Genomic DNA, 24,601 nt, shown 5'->3' with positions numbered 1-24,601 from the left:
AAAAGTCCTTAATGACCCAAAAGACCCAAAGTCCCCAAGGACCCAAAAAGTCCTTGATGACCCAAATGTCCCTGAGGACCCAAAAGACCCAAAAGTCCCAAATAACTCAAAAGACCCAAAAGTTCCCGAGGACCCAAAAGACCCAAAAGTCCTTAATGACCCAAAAGTCCACAAGGACCCAAAAAGTCCTTGATGACCCAAAAGACCCAAGGGTCCCTGAGGACCCAAAAGACCCAGAGGACCCAAAAGACCCCCCTGACTTTGGCAGGCAGGTATGCTACAAGGTCGTGAAGACAAAAGAGAATTTTGTTCAACGGACTAACGGGCCCCTCGTCTCTTAAAAAATTATAGTATAAGAATCCAGATCTGATATTCAGCAAAACCTAATCATTTCATCCTTGTCACATACGCTACATCTCTGACAAATTTCGTCCAAATCCATCACCATAATTTTGAGATATCATGTTCACAAACAGACAAACAGACAGGCAGGCTGACAGGAGTTAAAACAACCTCTGCCCACCTTCGGTGGTGGAGGTAAAATGGAATTTGAGAGCATATAGGATTGAGGGTAAACGAGAGGAATTGTTTGTAGGAAGCATACAGGAAGGAGTAGGAGGTTGGAGAGGAGTTAGAATTGTGCCATTTTTCCATACATAATGCAGGAGCTGTTTACCCAAAGTACAGGGTTGGAGAGCGTGTACGGAATGCAAATTTTAGTTTGAGTCAAATCTTTGCGGAAGGTAAATAATGGACTAAATTGATACAGCCATAACTTGTTGATCTAAAGGTGTTTGCCACACATATGGGGCAAGAGCATCTTCACAACAATAACTGCAATATACAATCTATTTAATAAATGTACTCATGTTGTGGTATGTGCAGTGTCCTGAAAAAACATTCACCTCCTGCCAATAATGCCACATTTAGATGAACTAGTACATCCACTCCCTACAGGAGCAGCAGGAAGGGTTGTGTCATTTTCCTCTCTGGGGTATATACGTAGATTAGAGTAGCTCCAGGCTCAAATAATGCCACAAGAATGTTGGGTATCCTCCCTTTCAGTTTAGTGTTAAACAGTAGTAGCGAATGTTTCAAAAGGTAATCACATGTCTTTGTTGTTTATAATATTTTTTCTTACTTCCGGTATGTGTGCCCCCACAAAACGGCACGATAAGCTATTTATTTATACATGTTAACATGCCGCATGTCGAAGGAGGAAAAACCCCTTGGGGTTTTTAGTATTCATTTTGCTAATAATTTACCAATATTATTAGTATTCATTAGATATAGAGCCTCATTAGAGCCTCATTAGATATCATTAGATATAGATATAGATATATTCACCTCATTAGATATAGATATAGAGCCTTGCAGATCTTTCAAAGTCATTGTTGGATTTACAGTGACCTCCCAAACCTGTTTTGTGCTTGATCGGCTGCTGAGTTTGGATGGACGACCTTATCTGTGTAGAGCCTGGGTGGTATGATACGTCTTCCACTTCTTCATGATGGATTTCACTGTACTCAAAGGAATAATGAGTGACTTTGAAATATTCCTATAACCCTCTCCTGAACGGTGCTTCTCCACCACGTTATGCTTGACTTCAATGGAAAACTCCTCTGTCTTCATGTTTTCCTTGTTGGTTGACCAAGTGAGTTGCACCTTTAAACTCCTCAGATAGGTGGAGGAACTTAATTTTTAAGTTAAACCACTGATTACATACAGGTGAAACATATTACACTTGTTTTGTAAACTTACAAACAAATAATTTGCTCCTGAAATGATTTAGGGTGAAATATGCAAAGGGTTTGAATACTTATGTAACTGAGAATTAGACTTGTGCAAAATAATATTGATTACCTAGTTAAAATTGTTTCCCTCCAATGGAACCAATATTCAAAGCCTAAAAATCAGATTACCTGCCATGTAGCCTACTCACGCACTGTTGAATGTGTGAATGTGGGTCTGACTTTTCCTTCCGGGAGCTGACAGACAGCATTAGCCTATTATAGCTGTAGAGAGTGTTGTGAAATCCCCTAATCATCATATTTCTTAATAGCAAAGATATCGTGGCATATTTATTGACAGAAAAAGAAAAAAAAGTCCGGATGAGCGGTCTGATGCTTTATACACTGGCTAGGTAAACCAGGTTCAATTTACGTGGTGGGTGGGGGTGTAGGGGGTGGGAGGGAGGGGAGGGGCGGGGGGAGGGGAGAATACTTTTACAGGCCACTGTGCGTGATTAATGTACTCACGTTGTAGTATGTACTTAATAGACATACTCATGTAGCAGTAGACCATTTATTTTCAAAGCCAACATGATTTCGCTCCACGACCGTGTCTTTGTGTCTTATTTCACATCCATTTGCAATGTTCCCGTAGCCGGATTCTCCTATTTTCATTTTCTTGCTATTTATTTCCCCTTCAATATGCGCAATTTTGCTCGAATTCACAATTGTTTCATTTTTTTTCATTTCCTGGAAAGCCTTAACCAACTGTAGGTGCATGTGAAATACCTTCAAAAGACTTTAATTATCCGGAAAGTATGCTTATGACGTCTATTAAAAAGGGAAACCCCAACGCTGGTAGCTTCTGTAACGTTGGCGTTAAATAAAACAAACGTTGGTAAATATCTGGGATACAAGTTCGTGAAAAGCGTATCAACAAAGACTGAGCTCGGCCCCACTCAGCATCCTGTGTAAAGGATGAGTGTATAGTCTGATATACAACCAATGGCAGCTTTGGATTCAATGAACCGAGTGAAAGGCAAGTGTATATGGAGCACCTTTCCCTTGAGAGAAGAAAGGTATTTTATTATGCTTTTAATGAAAGTGTTGTAAGTTGTGGAGCTCCGACCTTCTGTTGATGGATTCTCGTTGTTCGAATGTTCAGGGACACATTCTTCTAGATGGTATTTGGTCAAAACGAAGCATTCGAAAACCTTAAGCACAAACAATCAAACATTTCACTTTAATAAACGATATCATCGTTTCGATTAGCGTGCTGGTAAAACACATTTTCTTATTTAGAAACTTCCTTTGGTTATAAAATGCCAATTAAGAAAGGATTAACAGAATCTAAAGGATTAACATAACAGTCAAATGAAAGATTCGTTTACAAATGTAGTTGTTTTTGGATAAATGCATGCAAAGAAAAATGTAGATGTGCATTTATTATTGTTACTAAGTATTTATACACATTTGCATGTTTTGAAGTTTCCACATGCAGGTGATCTCGAATTTTTATTTTCTTATTTTCCACTTATTTTCTTATTATTTTCTTATTATTTTCTTACTTTTTAATATTATTATTTTAAAAATAATAATTATTTTTTATATTTTTATTTTCCTTATTTTCTAATTTTTTTTCTTATTTTTTTCTTATTTTTGTATTTTATTTCATTTTAAAAAAATATATATTTTTTTATTTTCTTCTTATTTTCTTATTATTTTTCTTATTTTTTCCACTTATTATTTTCTTATCTTAATCTTTTCTTATTACCTCCGCCACCAAAGGTAGATGGAGGTTATGTTTTCACCCCTGTCTGTCTGTCCATTTGTCTTTGTTCCTTGGCCCAAAAAAAATTTTTTTTGCAATTAAGTTGATCACTCCGGTTTGTTTGTTTGTGTGATTGTGTGTGTGTGTGTGTGTGTGTGTGTGTGTGTGTGTGTGTGTGTGTGTGTGTGTGTGTGTGTGTGTGTGTGTGTGTGTTTGTTTGTCTGTCCGCTCACTTATACTTGCCTACAGGTCACAATTTTAAACCGATCCTCACGAAACTTCACCAAATGGTAGAGTTCGTGGTTCGACAAAATCCGATATATTTTTGAGGTCAAAAGGTCAACATAGGCCAAGGGTCAACCATTTTTTTCAAATTTCTAAAATCCTCAATTTTAATCCGATTGACCTGAAATTTGAATATAATTTACATATCGGCGAACTGAATTCAACCACCAACTATTTTTGAGATCAGCATAGGCCAAAAGGTCAACATAGGCCAAAGGTCAACCACTTTAGTTTATTTCTAAAATCCTCAATTTTCATCTGATTGACTTGAAATTTGAAGAGAATTTACACGTCAGCTAACTGAATTCAACCACCAACTATTTTTGACATCACCATCGGCCAAAAGGTCAACATAGGCCAAAGGTAAACAATTTCAAATTGCTAAAATCCTCAATTTTCATCTGATTGACTTGGAATTTGAATCGGATTTTCATATCAGCGAACTGAATTCAAACACCAACTATTTTTGAGATCAACATAGGTCATAATGTCAACATAGGCCAAAGGTCAACCACTTTTTTTCAAATTTCTAAAATCCTCAATTTTCATCCGACTGACTTCAAATTTTAAAAGGATTTTCATATCAGGTTAGTGAAACCAACCACCAACTATTTTTGAGGTCAACATAGGCCAAAAGATCAACATAGAACAAATTTCTAAAATTGTCAATTTTCATCCGATTAACTTAAACTTTGAAGACGATTTGCACATCAGGTCACTGATTTCAATCACTAATTATTTTTGAGGTCAAAAGGATGCTCTACCGAGTGCCATTCTACTATTTTATTTTTATTTTTACGAGAACTACTTTCTTCTCTTTTGTCAAGTGCCACTCTATGAGTGATTTTTCATTTTTCATTTTTATTTTTATTTTTTATACTGAATCGAGGCTCGTGAAAGAGCTGACAACCGCGAGGGAAAGACAGCACAGGGGGACCACGAGGGAAAGACAGTACCACGAGGGAAAGACAGTACAGGGGGACCACGAGGGAAAGACAGCACAGGGGGACCACGAGGGAAAGACAGTACAGGGGGACCACGGGGGAAAGACAGCACAGGGGGACCGCGAGGGAAAGACAGCACAGGGGGACCGCAAGGGAAAGACAGTACAGGGGGACCGCGAGGGAAAGACAGCACAGGGGGACCGCAAGGGAAAGACAGTACAGGGGGACCATGAGGGAAAGACAGTACAGGGGGACCACGAGGGAAAGACAGCACAGGGGGACCGCGAGGGAAAGACAGCACAGGGGGACCGCGAGGGAAAGACAGCACAGGGGGACCGCGAGGGAAAGACAGTACAGGGGGACCACGAGGGAAAGACAGTACAGGGGGACCACGAGGGAAAGACAGCACAGGGGGACCGCGAGGGAAAGACCTCTGTTTGATTGTTTGTGAACCAAATATCTCAAAGTTGTGGATGGATTCGGACGAAATTTGGCAGAGATGTAATGTATGTGACAAGGACGAAATGATTAGATTTTCGTGAAGATCTGGATTCAGATCGGGCTACTAGAATTTTTAAAGTGATTCTTCACTATTGGGAGACAGAGCCAAAAACGATACACAGCAGGATATCTCAAAAAGTTTTGGACGGATTTGGACAAAACTTGGTGGCCCAGTTGGGTGTCTTACAAGGATGATTCCTTTCGATTTTGGTGAAGATCTGAATATGTATTCGGATATGAGAATTCTTTAATTTTTAAGTGATTCTTCACCATTGGGAGATGTGGCCAAAAACTATACATAGTAGGGTATCTCAAAAAGTTATGGATGGAATTGGACGAAACTTGGTGGTCAGGTTGTGTGTGTGACGAGGAAGAATCAATTCAATGTTGGTGAAGATCCGGATCCGGATCCAGCTAGTATAATTTATTAAGTGATTCTTCACCATTGAGTGATATGGCCAACCAGGTGGAGGTATGCTCTCTGCTGAGTGCCGTTCTCGTTAATTTAATGGATTTACTTTCCACATTCAGTATTTGAATTTATATGGTAATTACATATCTCACCATGAGGATTTAGCAAGGACTAGTAAAGTCTTCGATTCATCCGTTACTGGTGTGTGACGACGCCAGCAACACAGCGCCCCTGTAGAACAGGACTGGAATATCGCCAAGGTTTCGCCTACATTTTATGGCGTAGCCCATAGGGCAAAGCCGTCTAGAACAGTGTTTGTCCGTCCGTATGTATGCATGTCCGCTCAAACGTATACCAATCAGAGCTGAGGATCTGGTCACATGACAGGGTGATGTGATTACATCTGATGTCATTATGGTGGTGCGGCGGCTGACTCTCCATACTCTGGCATATTGATTCAAATTTCGTGCAGGCCGAACATATCGTCAAACCTGTTGTATATCACAATCGCCATGCTCCACCTTTACGTTTTTCAGTCAGTGTGAAACATAAACAAACCGATTGTTAAAATGATCATCAAATATCGAAAGCATAAGCGTTGCGGGTCTTCCAACAATATGGTGCGTGTAGGCCTTCGGCTTCATGCCTCACCTCCGGGCCGCTTTGGAAAAATTAAGCCCAGGTTTCTTAATACAGTAGTGTATCATTTCAGTAGTATCGTTTTCGTAATAATAATAATGATAATAATAATAATAATAATAATAATAATATTAAAGCGCGGCGTTACGCGCGCTGCTTGCGAGCCAGGAGGAAGCGGACAAGCGGTAACTTATAAGCGTCTTTATTTCAGGAGCTCACTGTAACACTGGCGCTCTCCGGGCTGCGCGCCCGGTGTATATCATGAGGCCACCGCCCACTTGGTGCGCGGAATGATGTCACCACGCCAGTGGGCTTTTGTGTCCGCCACACGCGCCCCCCCAGAATTCCCGCGCACCTGGAGGGCCAGTTTGCGGGGCAGACGAATGACCCGGCCGAAGCGCCCCCTGGCGATCGGCGGCGTCCGGGGTGCAGGGATGCCAGGTGGGATGCCCCTGGCTGCCCCTGGGATGGGTGCAGGACTGGGGGGCGGCGTGGCGGCGGGGCTGGGCGGTGCCGGGGGTCCGCCCGCAGGGGGGCGGCCCCGACGTGGGGGTCGGGCCACTGGCGGTGGATGGTCCACGTCGAGGTGGGCCGGCTTGAGGCGGTCTACCGAAACGCGGTCAGGAGTACCGCCGATGTCCAGGGTGAAGTGCTTCGCCCCGGTCTCCAGCACGCGGAAAGGCCCGTCGTACGGGGGCCGCAGTGGTGTCCGGTGGGCATCGTGGCGGACGAAGACGTACTCCGCCGTGCGAAGCTCCGGGGCGACGTGCGTCGGTGGGTGCCCGTGGCATGCCGTTGGCACCGGGGCGAACCTCTGGGCGGTCTCTTGCAGAGCGGAGCGCTGCTGTGCCGCGGACCATGGTGCCGTGGAGTCGGGGAGGAACTCGCCCGGCACCCGCAGCGGTTGCCCGAAGACCAACTCCGCCGCGGATGCGCGCAGGTCCTCCTTGGGCGCCGTCCGGAGGCCCAGCAGGACCCAGGGGAGCCTGTCGACCCAGCCGCCGTCGCGGAGGGTGGCCCGGAGCGCGGCCTTCAATGAGCGGTGAAATCGCTCACACAGGCCGTTAGCCTGGGGGTGGTAGGCCGTGGTTCGGTGCAGCCAGACCCCGAGCCCCTGCGCGACCGCCCCCCAGAGCTCCGAGGTGAACTGGGGGCCGCAGTCGGACGAGATGTCTGAGGGGGCGCCGAACCGGGCGACCCAGGTGGCGATGAAAGCCTGCGCGACATCGGCCGCCGTTGTCGACGCCAAGGGCACGGCCTCCGGCCACCGGGTGGTGTGGTCCACCATGGTGAGGACGTAGGTGAAACCCCGCGAGGGGGGCAGAGGTCCCACCAGGTCCACGTGGACGTGGTCAAACCGGCGTTCCGGCACCGTGAACGGGGCCAACGGGGCCTGGGTGTGCCTGTGCACCTTGGCGCGCTGGCACGCGAGGCACGTCCTGGCCCAGCCGCGGACGGCCTTCCGGAGGCCATGCCAGACGAACTTGTCGGCGATCAGCCTTTGGGAGGCCCTCGCGCCCGGGTGGGACAGGCCGTGGATGGCGTCAAACACCTGGCGCTGCCAGCCCGCGGGCACGATGGGGCGAGGACGCCCGAGGGAGACGTCGCACAAGAGGGCCGCGCCCGTGCCGTCGAACGCCACCTCGGTGACGCGGAGGCCCGTGACGGCGGTCCGCAAGGCCTGGACGTCGGGGTCAGCGGCCTGGTCCGCTGCCATCCGGGCATAGTCGATGCCGAGGTGGACTGCGTGGGCGACGGACCGGGAAAGGCAATCCGCCACCGGGTTGTCCTTCCCCGCGACGTGCTGGATGTCCGTCGTGTACTCGGACACGGCCGAGAGGTGACGCTGCTGCCGGGCCGACCACGGCTCGGTGACCTTGCCCATCGCGAAGATCAGCGGCTTGTGGTCGACGAAGGCAGTGAACGCACGGCCCTCGAGCAGATGGCGGAAGTGCCTGACCGCCAAGTGAAGCCCGAGCAACTCGCGGTCGAAGGTACTGTAACGACGTTCGGGCGGGTGAAGCTGCCGGCTAAAGAACGCCAGCGGTTGCCAAGCTCCACGCACCCATTGCTCGTGCACCGCGCCCACCGCGTAGTCCGAGGCATCGGTGGTGAGGGCGATCGGTGCATCGGGCGCCGGGTGCGCGAGCATGGTGGCGTTAGCCAAGGCGAGCTTCGCGCCCGTGAACGCCGTGTCCATCTGCTCGGTCCAGGTAACGTCGCCTTTGCCCGGCTTACCTCGGAGAGCTTCGTGCAGGGGGCGCAGGAGCTGGGCGATACGGGGCAGGAACCGATGGTAAAAGTTCACCATGCCCAGGAACTCCTGCAGCCCTCTGATCGTGCGGGGGCGCGGAAACCCCTTCACCGCCTCCACCTTGGCCGGCAGGGGGACGGCTCCATGCCTGGTGACACGGTGCCCCAGAAAATCGATTATGGTGGCGCCGAACCGGCACTTTGCGGGGTTCACAATCAGGCCATGCTGGCCCAGGCGTTCGAAGAGCGTGCGGAGGTGGCGTAGGTGCTCTTCGCGGGAAGCGCTGGCGACGAGGATATCGTCCAGGTAGACGTAGACAAAATCCAAGTCACGCAGGACGCTGTCCATCAGTCGCTGGAACGCCTGAGCCGTATTCTTCAGACCGAAGGGCATGCGCAGGAACTCGAAGAGTCCAAATGGCGTGATGACCGCCATCTTCGGGACGTCCTCCAGTCTGACGGGGACCTGATGGTAGCCGCGTATGAGGTCCACCTTCGAGAAGAAGGACATGCCCGCCAAACGGGCGGAAAAGTCCTGAATGTGGGGGACGGGGTAGCGGTCGGGAGTCGTGGCGTCATTGAGACGGCGATAGTCCCCGCACGGTCGCCATCCCCCGCCGGGCTTCGGCACGATGTGCAGCGGCGACGCCCAAGCGCTCTCTGAGCACCGAACGATGCCGAGTCGCTCCAGGGTAGCGAACCCCGCTTTTGCCACCGCCAGCTTCGTCGGCTCGAGGCGGCGTGCCCGGGCGTAGACCGGTGGCCCGACGGTGGGGATGTGATGGGCCACCCCGTGCTTGACGGCCCCCGCCGATAAGGTGGGCCGTGTGAGGGCCGGGAAGCCGGCAAGGAGGCGGGTGAATGCGTCCGCTGCCGGAAGCGTACAGACCAACGTGGCCGGAACCGAACCGTTCGGCAAGCCGCTTGGCAAGCCGCTCGTTGAGCTGGGCAACGCACAAGCGAGCGAGCTGAACGTCTCGGCCTGGACAAGACGTCTGCGCTTGACGTCGACCAGGAGCCCATTAGCGCACAGGAAGTCTGTGCCAAGCAGTGCCATGGGCACGTCGGCGGTGACGAACATCCATCGGAAAACCTGCCCTCCGAACCGCAGAGAGAGGCAGCGTTTTCCATACGTACGGATGGGCGTCCCGTTCGCGGCAAGCAGCGCGGGGCCCCCACCCGCGGCGTGCTTGTCTGACGTGCCGGCGGGAACGACACTCACCTGCGCTCCCGTGTCGCACAGGTAACGGCACCCGGAGAAGGTGTCTGTTATGAACAGCAGGCTGCTCGAACGGCCGGCGCTCATCGCCACTATTGAGCGTCGGCCCGGGCGTTTCCGGACCTGTTGAAGGAGCATGGCGGATGACTGCCGAGCTTCGTGGCCGAACTTGGCATGGAACCAGCACCAGGTGGTGGAGCTGGAGGAGCGCGGCTGGCTCCGCCAGGCCGGTGGAGTTGGCGGGTTTCCCCGCGGTGGCGGTTTTCGCCGCGACGGTGGGCGGGGCGTGGCGGCGGTCACGAGGTGCGTATCAGCATGCTGCGTATGCTGTATAAGCTGATGCTGTGGATCAGCAGCATCAGCAGCAGCATCAGCAGCATCAGCCACGAGGGCCGTGACGGCCACGCCGACTCTCGCCCGCGTGTCCGAAGCGGCGAAGTACTTGTCCGCCTCGGCTGCCAATGCTCGGGGTTCCGTTAGCCCGGTCCCGGCCAACGCGAGGCGTACCTGCGCTGGAAGTTGGCGACGGAAAAGCGCCCGGAATAGAGAACCAGGGGCTTCGTCGCCCAACAGTGACAGCATATGGTCCATTCGGACCGACGGGCGCGTGTCACCGAGCTCGGGGAGATCCAGGAGGCGGTCGGCCCGTGCGTCGTCCGTGAGGCCGAACGTGGCTAGGAGTAGCCGCTTGAGTGCCTCGTACTTGTGGCCGCCCGGTGGGTGGCGAAGGACGGACACAACTCGAGCGGCCGTGCCGGGCCCGAGGGAGGCGACGACGTGGCAATAGCGCGTGTCATCGCCGGTGAGGCGCCGAAGCTGAAATTGGGCTTCGGCCTGGACGAACCAGACTTCGGCCTGAGCCTCCCAAAATTCGGGAAGTTTGATGAAGTTGGCCATGGCAATGGCATCGCGTGTGGAAGGATCGCTCCGGCAGATCCAACGTCGAGGGGGTCACCAGTAAAGCGCGGCGTTACGCGCGCTGCTTGCGAGCCAGGAGGAAGCGGACAAGCGGTAACTTATAAGCGTCTTTATTTCAGGAGCTCACTGTAACACTGGCGTGCTCCGGGCTGCGCTGCCGGTGTATATCATGAGGCCACGCCTACCCCTCGGGCGTGGCCACCGCCCACTTGGTGCACGGAATGATGTCACCACGCCAGTGGGCTTTTGTGTCCGCCACAATATAGTAAATATGACCATAACACTTTAATCCCAATGTCGTGAATACAAAGTCAATGGATTGAAGCGGTGTATGGTTTATGAATCAATGATAAGCAGTGTAAGGTACTAATAACTGCGGAAGTAAGGAATTCGCCTCAGGTTTTTGATGGCATGTTATTAACCCAACTCTTGTGGGGTATATAGATTACAGTAGATCTTTCCTCAGTTCTGTAAGTAATACTTACCTCACGGATGTCGGGATTCCTTGAAATTTCTTTGTTTAATGTTATAAACAGCATTAGCGACTGTTTAAAAAGCTAATCATGTGTGTTTGTGGTTTATAATATTTTACAAGCCCGGCTACGGCGCTGTTAGACTTTTGGTCTTGTTTAATGGAAGCACAGCAGGGTTATTATTTCTAACAAACACAATAACTAGCTCAACAGTAGCCATTAAAATAGGCACCATACTTGATCATGATGAAATGCTTTGCCTGAGAAACCATGACATCGATGATTTAGCAGGGATCAAGAACAAAGTTGAAAAATGAATGGACTTGGTGATACTTTTTGGAGCTACCCCTCCAATCCATGTGAATGAATCGGGTGACTGACTTCTTGTTACATTTCCAGAGGAAAATCAAAATTAGGTCGAATTATTTTTATGATCATCGTGATGCAATTGAGATAAACTTCTCATATTTGCTCTCATTAAGCAAAGCCATTCACTCTTCAGCTCTGGAAGGAAATCCGTATGTATCAGCACCCAAATGTCCCTTGCATTCGGTGAAAATTGCCAAGAACTATACGGACTCGATGTGCTCGAATCCAAGTCACTGATGCAGTTGTATGATGAACGGTCTGGAAGATGATGCGTTTGACATGCAAGAGTGGTTAGTCAAATTGTTGCTTAGTGAGGAAAGCATTGGCCCTCGAGGAAGTGCAAGGAGGCCCGTCGATTCCATGATGGCTTTTCAATCAGAGGCAATTTTCAAAATATCGATGATGACCCAGATACAGTACATTTTGTACAATTTAATAGATTGGGAATTTTAACGCATGCTTTCCCTCTCATTGTTCATGCCACTGTTGTGTGCTGTTCGTCTGCTTTTGACTTCCTTTTCACAGAATCCGGTTGAACGATCATGCACTTTTATGTCAGTCGATTTGGAGCCATTCTCATTCTTCCATAACGCCAAGTTTACATCAAGCAAAATCTTATAGAATAAGTATGCATTCCACTGAATGCAATACAGTCTAGAAGTTTCTATTTTTCATAAGAAATTGGTGTTAACGTTATGCTAGGTCCACCCTGAAAGGACTACAACAAGGAAGCAATTTCTGACCACTTTATGTATAGAATGAGCATGTTTAGGAAAGGTGGAAATTAAAGGGACAAGTCAGGAGACGACGATGGTTCACGAGCGAGCGGTATTCAATGACAAAGGTCAAAACCGACATTGAAAATATATAAATATAAATGTATTATCTGTTACTAGGGCATTGCCCGTACTATATCTATATCTAAAATTATATCCCCCCCCTCTATTTACATGAAATGTTTTGGTCCAAAGCGAACGGCTTGCGAGTACGGTGACAATCCCCCCCCTCTATTTACATGCAATGGTTTGGTCCAAAGCGAACGGCTTCCGGAGTTTGGTAAAGAAATCGCCATCGCGTGCACAAACGCGCAGGAAAGCGAATGAATCGCAAATTCGGTTTTATTAGTTTTAAAACATAGTTTAACGCCAACATAGTTTGCAAACGTGAAATAAATGAATACGCTCTCAAATGTGCCATCGGAGGCAGAGTGTGTCCTCCACGTTCGGCACACGCGATCGTTCGCTGCTCTCTGATTGGTTGAATCGTTTTTTGGACATAGCTCGGTAAGTAATTGTCCGATTAATATGAAACCTTGAAAAGGCACATCCTCGGGTCCCCAGCAATATACCTGGCAAGTTTCAAGTATATCGGACCCGTGGTTGTCGAGAAACAGCGGTCACAGACAAACAAACAAACGTACAGACGTACAGAGATTACTGGAATTATAGATAGATGAGACTAGTTAGCTACACAATACCGAAAATTCGGTTCGATTCCGACAACTTTGAAAATTTGACCTTTGTGACCTTGAAATGTCAAAACGAACGTTACTGACCTTGAAATGAGATAGAAAATAATGTATAATCAGTTATGAGGTTAGTTAGCTACACAATACCGAAAATTTGGTTTGATTCCGACAACTTTGAAACTTTGACCTTTGTGACCTTCAAAGGTCAAAGGTCGAGGATTCTGAAATTTGTTGAAAACTTGTATTTCATGATGTATGTGATAATATAAAAACATGTACTACATTTCACCCTATCAGGAAGTTTCACCCTATCAATGTAATAAAACCATCAAAAATCGACTTTTCTAAATTTCGTGACCTTGTGACCTTGACCTTGGGGCGAAAATGAAAAATCGAGCTCCGTGGGGCTAGACACATGACATTGGCCGAACCAAATATCGAAACCCCTGTCAGATTCCACCAAACCCCTCGGAGAAGATGTAGCTTGAACTCGATTACCCCCTAAAAAGACATCTTTTTCAGGCGTCGCTCCGCCCACAATGGGCGCAATACGCCCACTTTAGGCAGGACACAACTCGATCATGATATCAACCTCCCACCCAAGTTTCATCAAGATCGGATGATATCATCGGGTAGTTATGCTGCGGACAGACAGATACACAGACACACACCCATGGCGAATATAGTGGTCACTGTTTGATAACTCGTGAACCAATACATAATTTGTGTTGTGAGTATAAAATAGTGTTACGATGCGCAATGGCTTACCAGATTATGACAAGACAAGGTGTTGGGAAAAAAGACTTTGAAGTGATTGACCAGGTGGAATCTGCTTTTCAAAGCAAGTTTACATTTGTCCTCAGAGAACCTGTGACTGATTGAAATCCTGCCCTTGGATCCGCATTTTCCGCATGAAGGACCACCAACGCTTGGCCTCTAGAGATTAAGAGTGACTGCTATTGCAAGATCCAAAATCACTCAATTGACATTACTCAGGATTTTTTTTTTTTTTTTTTGTATACTGAATCGAGGCTCGTGAAAGAGCTAACATTTCTTTCACAAACAAATCAACCAGACAAACAAAATATATAAAAAGAGGGAGTGGAAGACAAGATGGGGAGAGAAGGGGAAGCACACAAACACAACATTTGAGAGCAGGGAGAAGTGTGGGAGGGAGAGGGCATGGGGGGAGGAGGCGTGGGAAGGGGGGGGGGGGAGAGGTATAAAACACAAGGGGACTAAGGACTTCCAGGACATAAGTTGGTATTAAAAAATAAAAATAAAAAGTGTAGGATTTTGGGTGAAATTAGTGGGGGTAGAAAAGATCAAGGTTTTGGATGGGGGAAGATAAGAGATGGTGGTGAACAGCTGTTTTAAAGACCTGGAGGGTGGAGTGGGATTGAAGAGAGTGAGGGAGTTTGTTCCAGAGGCGGGAGAAAAGAGGAATGAAGGAGTGAAGGTGAGCAGAAAGTCTTGATTTTGGCAGTTTAACCATAAGAGGGTTGCAGGCAGATATTGTGCGACCTGTAGGAATATTTGGGGGACAGAGCCCAGAGAGAGCTGGGGGGGCAAGGCCAGAGAGGAGTCCCGCAACCTATGGGTCACGACCCAATGTTTGGGTCGCGAATGATTCTCAATGGGTCGCACGATCGTTTCAGAAATCGCGGGAAAAAAACTTTATCGACGATTTACTTCTCCCGACTGAACAGAACAGAGATCAAACGAACGCCGACACAAACTTTATAGTATGGACTCTTCTACCGCACTGTACCGATGTACCGCGATGTACCGCGCGTGCATCCGGTCAGTCAGATCATACGTTTAGTTTCCGACACGCGAATGTCCATTGCTTTTCATTCAAAAGATTGACCTGTGAGCGTAAGGTACTCGCCATGGCTAGAAAGTATCAGCCTGTGTTTCTGAACTATGGGTTCACCATGAATATCGATAAGCACAATGTTCATCGACCACAGTGTGTGATATGCCTTGACGTGTTGGCCAACGAGTCCCTCAGGCCCCAAAAGCTGAAACGGCACCTCGAGAAGAAACATGGAGATCATGTCAACAAGTCGCGGGAGTTTTTTCTCTGGAAAGAACGCGAGATGAACAACAGCAAGTGAGTAATGAGTTCGGCTGTTTTTCCTTCGAAGGGACAGACCAAAGCCAGCTACCTGGTGGCGGAGAAGATAGCCAAAGAAAAGAAACCGTACACTATTGCGAGTAAGTTTTTGGTTTTTTTCGTAAAAGTATTTCACTGCATTGGCGGTTTGTAGGTTCATAAAGTAATGCATAGCGCTGTAAGTACAGTTCATTTAGTTTTTCATTTCGTCTTCAGAATATTGATGTGTCGGGGTCTTGCTTACTATGACACGTGCCATGTATACGTTGGTACATCACAACTTCGTAAGTTTTATTGTTTGTTGCAATACAGCCATTCTTAAACTTTGCCTCTTTTTAAAAAGTACCTACGGCCATCACATCGTACATATTGAATTTTTATAATGCCTTGGAACAGCGATTCTTAACCTGGGGGTCGTGACGTATGCGCATACGCGAACAAAATACTGTGTGTGGTATGTACCTTTGTTAGGTTCCTAAAAATGGGCTCAACAAATTGATATGCCATTCACGACGACATGGATGTGTGAGGCAGGTTTCTCAACGGTGACATATCTGAAGTCCAAGTATCGAAACGAACTGGAGACGGTGGCCCTGTGCGCCGACCTGAGAATCGCATTGTCGCCGCTTCAAAGCCGAATCGATGATCTCGAAGCCAATATGCAAAGTCAACCATCGCACTGATGTGGATAATCCACATCTACAATGTTGCTAACGGAACATTTGAATGAGGCTTGTAAGTTTCACTTTCGGGTTTAATCAGTGAAAGTTGTTTATTTAATGTTGTTCATGATAACGGAACATTGAACCTGGATATAAGTTCAGATGCATATCGGGTTTTTTCAGTAAAAGTTATTCTTGTTTTGTTTATCAGTTCATGTTACATTTTAAGTTCATCATCTATTCACGATGAAGATTAAAATAAAGTTCAAACACGTTATATTGGTGTGTCACTTTAATAAATACAGTTTTATTCTATTTCACAAAAGATACACCGCCAATGAATGTTGTGAGATTCATCTTCATCATCATCTTCTTCATCATCTTCATCCGGATTCATCGTAGGGGCGGATTCATCTCCTCCGAAGCTGCTAACAAGGCAGGGAGTTTACGCCTGATTGGCTGACAATAATATCAAGTGGGCGGTGTCTGTGATCGAAGTCGCTGCTCATTCTCAAGGGGGGCGTGGTCTCTCGCTCTCTCTCTCTCTCTCTCATGGTCGTGGAGATCCGTACAAAATAAGGACAGTGTTTGGTATGATTGTCGTCACTTTGCTTTATTGTTCAATTACGAATTGTACTACTGTACAAAGATGATGAAACGAACCCTTACCAAGATATTAACGTCATAAGTAATCGATATTTCCGTGACGGTTTGGTGGGGGGTGTGGGGGGTTCGATGGGTCGCGACTGGATGCCTGGGTTTTTCTTTGGGTCCCGGGCTAAAAAGGTTGCGGAACGCAGTCCTAGAATATGATTATTGGAATATCCCTCGATGAAGCTGAGTCTATTGGCTTAACACCTCACCATCGCAGACAGGTCGGTGGTTTCTCTGTCTTCTCTTGCCTCCTTTCTGCTATTGCACCCTCTACTATTCCTGTGCTTTGTTCCCCCAAGTTTCTGCAGGGCCTACATGGTCCGCCATAAACCCTCTTCTGGTGATACTACCTAAATCCAGGATCACTGTTCACCTCGACTCATTTGTTCCTCTTTTCTCCCCACCTGTGAAATTAACTTCCACATCCTCTTCAATTTCATTCTTCCCTCCAGGTCTTCAAGACAGCAGTTCACCACCATCTCATATCGTCTTTAATCTAAAACGAGGATCTGTTATACCCTCGTTAACCCCACCCAAATCCCTCCTCCTTAACAATTTCCAGTTTTCCATCCTTGGAGTTTCCTTTTGTATCCATCTTGCCCACTGCATGCATCCTCTCCTGCCCCATTCCTCCCCACACCCATTATTTGCCTAAGTCCCCCTCTATATTAGCCTTCAACTCTGCTGTTTGCGTTTCCCCCTCTCTCTACTGCTCCTTTTGTGTGAATCTCTATTGTTCTTTTTTCAACCTGTTTAAGTCTGATACATCCTGATCCGATTAGTGTATTAGCTCTTCCACGAACCTTGACTCTGTGTTTAAAAAAAATCTCGATCACAGACTACAATCACTAAAGACATGTAACAGTCGAGACAAAAGGCAGGAAATTTTATTTTAGTTAGAGTACCAACTCAAAGGAATATGATCAGTCCCATTGAAAGCTAACCAGATGAGGGTGGTTTAACAGGAAGGTATGCAGTATCATTAAGGATAAGCAGAAGGCATTCATAAAGGTATGCAGGAAGGTATGCAGTATCATTAAGGATAAGCAGAATGCATTCATAAAGGTATGCAGGAAGGTATGCAGTATCATTAAGGATAAGCAGAATGCATTCATAAAGGTATGCAGGAAGGTATGCAGTATCATTAAGGATAAGCAGAAGGCATTCATAAAGGTATGCAGGAAGGTATGCAGTATCATTAAGGATAAGCAGAATGCATTCATAAAGGTATGCAGGAAGGTATGCAGTATCATTAAGGATAAGCAGAATGTATTCATAAAGGTATGCAGGAAGGTATGCAGTATCATTAAGGATAAGCAGAATGCATTCATAAATGTATGCAGGAAGGTATGCAGTATCATTAAGGATAAGCAGAAGGCATTCATAAAGGTATGCAGGAAGGTATGCAGTATCATTAAGGATAAGCAGAATGCATTCATAAAGGTATGCAGTATCATTAAGGATAAGCAGAATGCATTCATAAAGGTATGCAGGAAGGTATGCAGTATCATTAAGGATAAGCAGAAGGCATTCATAAAGGTATGCAGTATCATTAAGGATAAGCAGAATGCATTCATAAAGGTATGCAGGAAGGTATGCAGTATCATTAAGGATAAGCAGAATGTATTCATAAAGGTATGCAGGAAGGTATGCAGTATCATTAAGGATAAGCAGAATGCATTCATAAATGTATGCAGGAAGGTATGCAGTATCATTAAGGATAAGCAGAAGGCATTCATAAAGGTATGCAGGAAGGTATGCAGTATCATTAAGGATAAGCAGAATGTATTCATAAAAGTATGCAGGAAGGTATGCAGTATCATTAAGGATAAGCAGAATGTATTCATAAAGGTATGCAGGAAGGTATGCAGTATCATTAAGGATAAGCAGAATGTATTCATAAAGGTATGCAGGAAGGTATGCAGTATCATTAAGGATAAGCAGAATGCATTCATAAAGGTATGCAGGAAGGTATGCAGTATCATTAAGGATAAGCAGAATGCATTCATAAAGGTATGCAGGAAGGTATGCAGTAGGGCGGGCCATACCTTTTTTTTTTTGTAAATCAATCGAGAGGGGTGTTAATATTACGTATTTTGGTGTGTAGAACACAAATCTGAGGCTTTTAAAAATTCTGATAACCCTAACCTACATCAATTTGCAGTTGATTATTATTAAATTTTTGATTATTTTGCTATTCTTCTGGAAAAAAAGAGACGTTTTTTATTTTGAAGTTAGGGCTTTTATTTTGGTAACTTCCTGTTGGGACGGCAGTTGTAGCCATCTTGTTGCCGAAAGCTCGATGTTGAGGAGGTTGGCAATCCTTATCCATCCGTCTTCTCTTCTCTTCTTATGGCATTGCCAGTAATAGTCCGGCAGCTAAGCTAAATATAGCATAACAATTGTGCATTTTGTGAGGAAAGCACCAAATTTGGCACACTAGTAGACTATCATATTATGAACAGATCTGGATATTGGGGCATCTCAGATTCAGAGATTAGATTTTTGCAAGATTTGCAGATTTTGCAGATTTGCAAGCTGAGATTGCAACGCCAGGGACGGCCGACTCCTTCCTGCGAGCTGCCCACGTCACCCGCACAAGAAGAGCTCATCAAATCACTGCAGCGGCACTGCACATCCTGCAACACCGTGCGTATGAACGCCACTGTATGACATATGCTGATGATGCAGAAGACCTGCCTGAGTTCGAAGACTGGTGTCACCAGAGAGGAGAAGACATTCCCAACTTTCAGTACTGGGCAACTGTGCTGGAACTAGAGATGTTGGTACTGGTCTACGTGCGTTCTCTGCGGCAGGCTTCATTCACGATGTACCTTGATGCCCTGACGGAACTGGTCCCATGGTTCCATGCCTTAGACCACACACACTATGCCAGGTGGGTCCCTGCTCACCTGAGGGACATGGTTGCACTCCCAATGAAGCACCCAGATGTAGCCAGAGAATTCAGGGCTGGCAACTTCACTGTACAGAAGACGAAGAAGGTGTTCTCTTCGATCCCAATCGACCAGGCGCATGAACAGAATAACGCCTGCATCAAAGGAGATGGTGGAGCAGTCGGCCAATCACCCAGTCTGTTCCCAAACCCTTCAATTTGATTTCCCATTTGCTCACTATACTTTTCCATTATTTGTTCCCTTTTCCTGGTGGTTTTCTCAAACATTTTTTCCATTCCCGCCATCATTTGCACCATGAAGGCTTGCATTTCGACAACCGTTGGTACAAAGGGCGCGGCTCTCGTCGCCACGTGCGAGGCGCCACCATTTTGTGCGCCTGCAACCCCCTCTACCACACCCTCATTGCTTTCCTCCTCCATCTCCCCCACTTCCTCCCTGGGGTCCTGGGTTGACTCTAACCTTTCTTCTATCTCCCCCACCGGCATCCGATCGCCTTGACTATCCATGGCACGATTTTAATTTGGTTTTTAATAAAAATTTTGGCCGCTCGTAATTTTGACCAAATTTTTTAAGATGGTAGAAAATTTGGTTCGGGTCTCAAATCCCACTCCCAGACACCAATTGTTGCGGATTCGGGGGTCGGCGCTCTCCTTACCAAGGGGGGGTTAATCCCCTTGTCCTTTAAGCTGGCCGTTCCCCCAACCCTAGAAGTTATAGCGCTCCTTCCGGTCGGGAGCAGCCAGGGTGATTGGTCAATGAAGTCTCAAATACCTGAGTGCTACCCCTGGCCGTGAAACAGGGAGATAACTTCTGCTCGGACCGCGGACAAGATGGAAATTGCCGAGCGGTTTAGCAATCCGAAGCCCGAGCCGTTAGCAAGAAGACTAACCCGATTCTGAGCGGTTCTGAAATCGTGCCACAGGTACTCAATTGAGGAAAAGACAAAGACGATCGGATGAGAGAAGAAGAAACCAAAAGGTAAGGAAGAACAAATATGGTTTATTACTACACCAATAAAAGAGGAAATGAAAGAAGGGCATATACAAGAAGAAGAGCAAAAGGACACAGGGCAAGCTTACACAGTCTTAATTAACACGCCCAAGACAACACAAACAGACTTACACGAAAGGGGAATAGCAGGAAGGAAGGTCCAAGCAGATGGGCCAGCATTGGCTCCAGCCCCAGTTCACGCTCCACTCTGGTTCACGCTCCACTCCGGTCCACGCTCCGGTTCCGCGGCGAAACCCGGCAGGCAGCGCTGTTCATTGATTGTTGAACACGAGCGGACCTTAGTTATTGGGGTTCATAAATCGGGGAGGGAGGCTTTCCTGACGCGCTGATGTTCGGCAGAAGTCCCAGCTAGAAGTTGATCGTGCACGCAGCTCTCACGCCAGCTCTCTCTCTCTCTCTTGCTCCCGTCTCATCTCTCCCTCAACTTCTTGTCTGCAGACCGGCTCTCTCACTCTCTCTCCCGTCTCATCTCTCCCTCAACTTCATAAGTAGTCCCACGCGAGCGCATTTATCACGCGCTCGCGTATCAAGCCCTGGCGCATTATACACACCCACCGGTAAGCTCGCCTCGGCCCTGGTTGGTCGCGAGGGCTCACCGACTACGCCCTTAACAGGGCTACGCCTCGCTCCGACAACTCGTCCCCCTTTTTCTCCGCTCTGACCGCATGGTTAATGGCATCTTGAGCCAGGCAGCGAACGCTACTGGCAAGTAAAGGAACACAATTTATAACTCCTCCCCCTTCTTCTCCAGCTTGACCGCGTGGTTAATGGCGTCTTGAGCCAGGCAGCGAACGCTACTGGCAAGCAAAGGAACACAATTTGGAGGGAGGCAAGCCGCAAAATGAACGGGATTGAACAAGGGGCCTAGGTTATTTGATTAATGCAACGCAGAGTCAAACTATTGGAAACACAGCCTTACCTGAAACACATACTAATGAAATAACTGAAAGGTTCCTATGGTGTCCTACGTGTTGCAATATGGACTAACTAGGGTGCGACCTTTGACCTTTGGAAGATGGGGATATTTACAGGGAATTATTTACAAGGCTTATTATTTTACAAAGTGAAGGTTCTAAAAACCGCAACAATATGAAAGGCCAAGAATATCAAACAAAACATCAAGACATTCTTTAAGTATAACAGCACATGATAATTGGTGGATGATGAGGGTGAGATGTCAGCCTTATTAAATAGTTTTTTGCTTCATACATTTTTACACAGGAACAGTCCTTCATGAAGTGTCGGTGATGGTGCCAGTTTACAATGCAGTTGTATTATTGGTTTTGCTCTCTAATGATGTATACTCAAAATCAATGTTTATAGGAAACTGGTAAACAGGTAATCAAACAAATCTTCGATAACTAAGTTTGGAAATATTTTATTGAAGCATAACATCGAGATGAAATGTTTCCAAAATTTGCGAAAGGTGACCTTCAGAATTTGTCACATGATTTTGGATTTGTGAACATGAATGCATTGAACATGAACATGAACAATGTGAATCATTGATAAAGAAACATTTTTTCCCATGACAACTGGATAAAGGATTTTTGTTATGAATGAATCTTCCTTTCATTTGAAGCTTTTTGTTGTCACAAAATCATCATGTATTTGAGTACTTTGTGAGCTCGGCATTTCATTTGGAAAACATGATTGATCCTGTCAAAACATTCCTTTCATTTTCCAAAAGCTTTGTACAGTCGGTGTAACAGTGATGGTTTTACAAATCTCATTTTACTTTCAGTTAAAAGAAGAGCATATAGGATTTTCATTTTGGCGAAATTGGGAAAACTTGATGTAATGTGTAAAGTTAAGTTTTATACCTTGAATTCTCATCTTCCTGCCTCAAGCTGGTGCTGAAGCAGCTCTTTGTGATATTATTGAATTTGTGGTTCTCATTCAATTAAAGATCCCTTTTACAGTCGTGGCCAAAAATATTGGCACCCTTGCACTTTTTTCAAATAACTCACTATCTTCTCTAAAAATAAGTTGAAATTGACAAAAGTATTTGGTCTACACAATTCTTTATTTCACTGTTAATATTACAAAACCTTTTTTTTGATTCAGAATTTATATACTGTGCATATGTGTATACCAAAATATTTTTTAATTTCAACAATTTTCTGGAAGGAATTGTGCATTATTTGAAAAAAGTGCAAGGGTACCAATATGTTTGTATATGACTGTATATGTCCTGGTGTTTGCTTCAGCTGGGCACCTCTTTCTCGTATGTTGGGGTGCTACGAGAACTTGTCGGGGTTCAATTTTTCTAGCTTGGAAAGATATTATTGTTTCTGTTATTAGATTCATACTTATATTCGCTTGCTGAGTATATACAGTGCCTTCAGAAAGTATTCACACCCCTTGACTTTTTCACATTTTGTTGTGTTGCATCTAGAATTAAAAATGGATTAAAATGAGATTATTTGTCACAGATCTACACATAATACCCCATAATATCAAAATGGAATTTTAATTTTTTGACATTTTTACAAAAAAAAAAAAAAATGAAATGCAGAAATATCGAATTTATGTAAGTATTCAACACCCTGAGTCAATACTTCATAGAAGCGCCTTTGGCAGCGATTACAGCTTTGAGTGTTCTTGGGTATCTCTGTATCAGCTTTGCACATCTGGATTTGTGGAGTTTTTCCCATTTTTCCTTGCAGATTCGCTCAAGCTTGGTCAAGTTGGATGGGGAGCATCGGGAACAGTAATCTTCAATTCTTTCCACAGATTCTCAATGGGATTCAAGTCTGGGTTTTGGCTCGGCCATTTAAGGGCTTTCACATTCTTTCACGTTCTTCTGAATCCATTACAGTGTTGTTTTGGCTCTATGCTTGGGGTCATTGTCCTGTTGGAATGTAAATCTTCACCACAGTCCAAGGTATTTTGCACTCTGAAGCAGGTTCTCCTCAAGGATTTGCCTGTATTTGGCTCCATCCATTGTTCCCTCTATCCTTACAAGTCTCCCAGGCCCTGCCGCTGAAAAGCATCCCCATAGCATGATGCTGCCACCACCATGATTCAGGGTAGGGATTGTGTTAGATGGGTGATGGGCTGTTCTTTGTTTCAGGCAGACGTAGCGCTTTGCATTCAGGCCAAAGATTTCAATTTTCGTCTCACCAGACCACAGAATATCTTGCCTTATGTTCTCTCAGTCTTTTGCGTGCCTTTTGCAATCTCTAGGCGTGCTGTCGTGTGCCTTTTTCTCAGGTCATGTGGCTTCCGTCTGGCCACTCTCCCATAAAGCCTGCATTCGTGAAGTGCTGTAAGAGATTGGTGTCCTTCCGGCAGCTTCTCCCATCTCAGCCAAGGAACTCTGTTGTTCTTTCAGAGTGGTCATTGGGTTCTTGGTCACATACCTGACCAAGGTCCTTTTTGCCTGGTTGCTCAGTTTGGTCGGACGGCCAGCTCTAGGAAGAGTCTGGGTAGTTCCATATTATTTCCATTTCGTAATGATGGAGCTCACTCTGCTCTTGAGAACTTTCAACACTCTAGAAATTGTTTTATACTCTTCCCCAGATCTATGTCTCCTCACAATTCTATCTCAGAGTTATACGGAGAGTTCCTTGGACTTCATGGTAGAGTTTCTGCTCTGACATGCACTGTCAACTGTGGGACCTTATATAGAAAGGTGTGTTTTTCCTAAATCATGTCCAATCAATTTAATTGGTCACAGGTGGGCTCTAATGAAGTTGTAGAGACATCTCAAGGATGATCAAAGGAAATAATTGGATGCACCTGAGCTCAATTTGGAGTGTCATAGCAAAGGGGTTGAATATTTATTGACTCGAGACATTTCAGCTTTTCATTTTTAATTAATTGATAAACATTTCTATAAAATATTCCACTTTGACATTACATGGGGTATTATGTGTAGATCAGTGACAACATTTTAAAGTTTAATCCATTTTAAATTCAGGCTGTAACAAAACAAAACGTGAAAAATTGAAGGGGTGTGAATACTTTCTGAAGGTACTGTATGTTACTTGCGAAATCCAAGAATTGCAAGTGTATTGATTGGTCTGGAATATCAAAGAACCCTCTCCTCTCTCTCTCCTTCCCCTCTATACGTTTCTCAACTCCCCACCCCCTCCCACCCTTATTGTGCCTGTCTGTCTGTCTCTCTCTCTGTTTGTCTGTTTGTCTGTCTGTCTGTCTGTCTATAAGTCAATCACCTACAGGTCACACTTTTACTCTCATCTTCACGAAACTTAAGAAGTAGAGGGAGAGGTAGTCACAAGCAAGAAGTCTA

Source organism: Myxine glutinosa, chromosome 7, assembly GCF_964187855.1.
Source record: "Myxine glutinosa chromosome 7, kmMyxGlut1.1, whole genome shotgun sequence".
NCBI classification, from domain to species: domain Eukaryota; kingdom Metazoa; phylum Chordata; class Myxini; order Myxiniformes; family Myxinidae; genus Myxine; species Myxine glutinosa.
This window is presented reverse-complemented; position numbering follows the sequence as displayed.